Source organism: Cibotium barometz, chromosome 22, assembly GCF_041138505.1.
Source record: "Cibotium barometz isolate CiBa-2024 chromosome 22, ASM4113850v1, whole genome shotgun sequence".
NCBI classification, from domain to species: Eukaryota; Viridiplantae; Streptophyta; class Polypodiopsida; order Cyatheales; family Cibotiaceae; genus Cibotium; species Cibotium barometz.
In genome coordinates this window covers 34,713,438-34,719,545 of record NC_141067.1, presented here as the reverse complement: position 1 = coordinate 34,719,545, position 6,108 = coordinate 34,713,438, and the positions used below count along the sequence as shown (strand labels likewise).

The window sequence follows — 6,108 nt, the reverse complement described above, 5'->3', positions numbered from 1 at the left end:
TAGGGATCTTATCATGCTTAAATTTTGACAAGATTGGATACCGAATGATCTTGGACACTTGCACTTCATTCAAATCCAAGGGCACCTTATTTCTGACACCATCAGTCTATTTCTAGCGGAGGCTTAGAAATTGGCTTCATTTTCTCCATCGGATTGTCGAATATCCTAAATGTGATGAAAATTGGCCAAAATTATGCATATAGAATTTATTTAATGTGGGTTAGCCTTGGTTGAAACCATAGTCTAGGATAAGTAAATCACCCAACCAAAATCTAGGCTTGCTGCTTTACAATTTTGTTTGCCTAATAAAAAAGAGGACTTTTGGTGCTCAATTTTAGATCAACTTTGGCACAATGTTTTATCTTTCCAATATCCACAAGCATGTTAGATTTCACATGCATCGGACAACTGGAGCATATAGTCACTCTAATAGGCCAAAAAAGAAGATTCATTGTACATTTCAAGGCCCAAACCCCTCTCCACATTTCCATGCATGGAAAAAATAGGGGAATCTATTAATCAATTGACCTTGGTAAAAATAGGGGAATCTAGTAATCAATTGACCTTGTGAATTTTTGCATTCCTTCATCTAACCTTTGTGCCACATGTAATCAAATTTGGGCTGATTCTAACAAGTGTAGGCATGCCAAGTTGTGTAAAAGCGCCTTTCTGACATCAAATTCTAGCCAAATGCCAACATGGGCTTGCGTATTTCAATGCTAAGTTCAATTAAGGTCCATATGATGTCACATGGTTGCTCATCTTCACACATGTGTGATATTCTTTGACCTTAGCCTCAATTTATGGACATGGTATTTTGAGCATAAGAGAGTGTCATGCAAGTAAAAGCACCTTTGTTGTATTTTTGGAGGCTATGGCCTATTTCCAAATAAAGATATACGTAAATTCTCATGTGTGGGGAGATGCCAGACACATGAGGGGGGTTGATTGCACCCTATTTTTGAGTCATTATCTCAAGCTTAGTATTTTTCTTTGTTATTCACTCAAATCTTAAATGTGTTAAATTTGTGGTCTTTTGATGAGTTATTTGGCGGCATGAATAATCTATTTTCTTGTTGCAAGTTCCTATTTTCTCTATCTTCCTAGAATTGGATCTGTGTCACATATGCACTATCATCCTACAATGCCTCATTAGCACCACCAACATCATAGGCTTGGAGATATTATAGTTACAAACTGCCATAGTTATGTAGTAATAGGATCTCACCTACCACCAATCAAGCTTAAAGGTCTATATATACCTAATGTAACTCGTTGTGGTGATTAGAGTAAGTAATACAAGGATAGAAAGGAATATTACGGGCTGATCAACAAGCCACTTAGGTATTGATGGATTTAGTTAATTCGCCTATTTGTTGAGTTCATTTGATTTATTTGAAGTTGTAGTGCACCAGCATTAATCTTTCATAATACAACCATTTTCTTGATATGCATGAATAAAGAGCTATATCGATAATTAGATCACTCTATGCAAGCATAGATCTCATAGAGAGACATTGTCGGAGGTCGGTCGCTTTCAATTTTTTTTTTTTGCACAGGTCGCGTGTAGAAACGCGTGTATAAACGCATGTATCCTGTCTGCACAGACTGTTCACGCAGATATACACGCGTTTTTGGACGGGTGTATACACGCGTTTTTTGACGGGTGTATACACACGTTTTTTGATGGGTGTATACACGAGACTGCGTTTCCTGTTTCTATGGTTTGCAGGCTGATAGGTGACTTGAATGATGATATTTGTGTGAGTCAAGAGACAGCCCATGATGTACATGAGGATTATTTTTGGAGATTCTTTATGGATATTCCAGGTTCTTCATCCGATCCATTTGCGTACAGCAATTGGCTGATGGAGATGCTAAATCATTTTGGGCACCATCCTGGTCCAGTTGAGCTTACAGAGTACATGTATGCCCATCCCCCCCTCCTTCCATGCCTGGTGTCTATACCCCTACCGCGAGTACCAGGGCACTCCAGTGCCGTCTATGCCTATGAGTCCAATGAGACGGCATGCAGCTTCTCCTCTTCCACGTCCACCAAGGAGACATACCTCGTCCCAGACACACTCACACACACCCTCCCAAGCACCATCGTTGTCGTGACGTGGGCGGTGTCGCTGGGAAAGTGCGAGACTTCTGGCTGTGAGAGTAAGTGGTTGAACTTCAAGGGGCATCACCAGCAAAAGCTAGAACCATCATAAATTTAAGATTCAGCCATACATGGGTAGTCAAAGCAAACGAGAGCCTCATGATCCAAGCCAAAAACTGGCATTAACATAGCTTGATTCATAAAACTCAATACATCAAACCCCAGAAAAACATCTCATAGGTATATACATCCAAGATTCACGGCCAGCATTGGCACCATAATTCATATCAAAGACAAGGCTGACATCATCGTAACATGTCATAAACATAGGACCTCAACTTTATGAACCATCACATCATATTCACAATACTGAGCCTTCAAGGCTTATGCATTCACTTTGCATTCCTTTGTAAAACTGTATGAAGAAGTTGACCAGCCTTATGTGCCATACGCTGCAAAATCATAACAAGTCTGAACATATCAAGCCTGTAACACCTCAAGCTTCTATATCTTTTCGTGATCTTTAGAAAACAGTCCAACTAAACCTCACAGTGGCTGCAGATCAAACGTCCCGGATTGAAGCTAGTGTGGTCTCAGAACCCATGGATCTTGATGTTGTCCTTCTTAACAAGCCCACCCTGAACAAGAAACTGAGACACATTCTTTCGTTGGTCACCTTGAAGCTGAATGACCTGACCCAGTTCAGGATCCTGAACTACAGTGCCATTGCAGCAGAACTCCTTCTTAAAGTCCTTGAGTATCTTAATGTAATTGTACTCTTTCTTCAGACCCTGCACAGTTGCTTTTCCTGCCGTTGCACTGCTGGGTGCGCACATCCACGTACTCCTTCGTCCCGGCACCCGAATCATCAGTGTTCGCATCTACGAAGGAGTCAAAAGCACCAACGCTCTGGAAATCCAGATCTGACATGAACCTTAGCTGACTGTAAACACAGAGCTCTTTGAAGATGTTTTTAGAGTCCACTTGCTGGCTCTGCACAGTACGGTAATTGATGACGAGATTCACTTGCTGGCTCTTTGAAGATGTTTTTAGAGTCCACTTGCTGGCTCAGGCAGAGCTGCTTGGACAAAACGATGATCTTTCTTAGAGTTTGTGCTCCCCTTTTCTCACGAAGCGGCCACCACTCTTTCATTGTCTTCGACCGCAGCAAGCCCTTGATACCCAGTTCCCTTCACACGGCGAACTTTCTCATGCCCAGCGGCTGCACACGCCCAGAGCCCCCCTCCTCTAAGCGGCTCACTTCTTCACTTGACGGAAGCTTCAGGAGGCGTATCAATAGAAGCAGCCTGATTTCTTCAGTAATTCGAAACCCTACATGGCATGAACAGAAGCCGCCTCATTGATTTTATTCTCTCTAGTTAGTTGGCGCCTCTAGTCTTTTTTCTCTGCAGACCCCTCCTCTCTTATCCCCCGCGCTTCTTTTTTGCAAGGCGGCCCCGTTTCCATCACGTGCTGGCCAGCTTCCAGACCTTCGAGCTGGCAGTCCTCCAAAGCTCCACGCATGCCTCGTTTTTTATGGCCACATTTTATTATTATTTCTTTCATTTTTGCTTAAAACCCTATGGATGGCCATCATTACTTTATCCTTTTTACTCCAAAGCTCAAAGCCATTACTTTATCCTTTTTACTCCAAAGCTCGAAGCTACCTTGTCCTCTTCATCTTTATTTGCCCATGCTTCCATACCACTTCAAACACAGCATACGAGTGCCCACTCCATACACCTTCATACAGCTTCCAATGCCACTGTATCTGAGTGGATACCTTCCATATCTGTCCTTGGTACTCAGGGCCCAGATTCCACATAAGTTGTTCCATGAACATGCTTTCACTGCATAGACGTGCCACAGCACGACACCCAAGATGTCGTGACGTGGGCGGTGTCACTGGGAAAGTGCGAGACTTCTGGCTGTGAGAGTAGCTTGTGAGAGTAGCTTCCAAAATCCCAGCAAGGAGACAAAACATATAACTCTTCACTCAAGGGAAATCACCAGCAAAGACTGGAACCATGATATTTACATACTAATCTCAGCAATATGAGTTACACCAAAAACCATCATAGGCATCATGGTTCAAACCAAAATCCAAGGTTCATAACATTCTAACCCCAACACAAAGATGACCTCTTTATAGGCTGAGATTTATCATCATCTCCATTACCAAACAACCAAGCCAATATTGCTTGTTTCATGTGCATAGTAGAGATTAACTAGTGGTATCCTTAGAGTCCCCAAGACCAAGAGTGAAGGAAAGGACATTTTGAGGGTAAAACTTTAGCAAACTCTTGATGAATCAACGCCTCCTTGAAGCTTCCTTCATAGACTCTTAATAGGGAAACCGCATCATCACCACCCTTTGCATTCTAGCCACTGCAGCGGCTTCCTTGAAGAAGTCTCCCTCTCTGTTAACAAGGTGGCCACACTCTGTCTTTGTTGACCACCGGCCAGCATCCACAGACACCTCCGTTCTCTGTACTTGCGCCAGTCAGCTGCGCATCACCTCAACGGCGGCCTCTGCTCTCCCACGCGTCTGCTAGCTTCAGCTGCAGCCACCAAAGGCAGCGTCCCCACGGGTCTCTCACCACGCCACACCACCTCAGCACTTAAGGGCCTTCTCCACTTGCACCTGCAGCCTGAATCACCTCAACGACGCTAGAAGGAGGGCTATTAAAATCAACTCACCTTTTGTCTGCGCTAGCCTCTCTAGCTGCTCCTGTCTTCGCCATCTCCACACTAGCTGCTTCAGTCTTCACCTTGCAAGGCAGCTACTTGCGCTTCCACTGCTCTACTGGAGAAGCCTTTCCCGCCTCTATACGACGGCCGCTAACCTGCAGTTCTTGCTTCCTTCAGCTCTGTCCTGTGGTGACGCACGTCCAAGATGCTCTCTATCAGGCGGCTTCCTTTTTCTATCTCTTCCTCTGCAGCTAGCGCCCGGCTTCACAGCGTCGAAGAGCTCCTTCCCTCTCACAAGACGGCGCCCTCAGCATGTGCCTGCCTGCAGCCTTTCTTTGGCTCTGTCTTGTAGCTATGCGAGAGAGCCTCCAACAGTTAACACGTCAGCCCACACGACCAGCTCTTCGCCTGAGAGCCTCCTCAGCAAAGCGACCCCCACACACAAGGCTACACCTCTTTTCCTCTGCAGCAGCTGCCGCACCCTTTTTCCTGCACATACACCCCAAGAGCCCCCCCCGTCTGCAGAATTCCTCAGCCCTTTTACTCTCTTGCCTTGCCGCTGTGCCTTTCCGCCTGTCAGCTGCACACTCCCCATGGACCCTCCGGTCGACCCCAGCCTTCAACGTATCCGCCAGCTTTTCTAGAACATGCGTTGGCAGCCCATGAGAATTTCCACGTTTGCTATTACTATATTTGGCCATTGTGACTAAAATTCATAATTATTTAAAGGCTCCAAAAATATGCCACCATACTATGCCCCTCCTCATTTCAATTCAAATTCACACGCCACGCCATGACCTTGTCATCAGGAACATCATCAGCTTTCCAAACAATGCTGCCAACTGTCATCGTCCACATCATTAACATTATGAATTCCCAAATACGACCACAGTCAGTGCCATACTTGCATCCCGAATAAGCTCCAGATCTCCCATATTTACTCTGGAAAAAAAACACACACCTGACATGCTTCTTGAAAAATCATCAAACCTGTACATCTGCCAGGGGCTTTCATGACAAAGCTTTATTTATCACACCATACATCCATATGTACACAAGCACTTAATCCCATGCATCTGGATTTGCATTTAATGGCCTCATATGCATGGTTTCACACCATAGACGTGCCGTGGCACGACATCCACCCCCTCTAAACCTGCACATCCTCTAGTATGTGCCACACAGGTCCTGGAACTCAGTGTCCATGCATTTTTGCACACCAACATTGGTATATGTACAAGCATCCAACTAGGCGTCTTAAACCCTGTCAAATCTGACCCAGTTGATATCACCCTAGTAAACATGAAACA

General features: G+C 44.7%; 1 pseudogene; it reads right to left on the bottom strand.

Moving 5' to 3' along the window:
- Nucleotides 1-2,512: 2,512 nt before the first annotated feature.
- On the bottom strand, nucleotides 2,513-3,126 carry LOC147626568 (protein translation factor SUI1 homolog 2 pseudogene; annotated as a pseudogene).
- Between the last annotated feature and the right edge of the window lie 2,982 nt (nucleotides 3,127-6,108).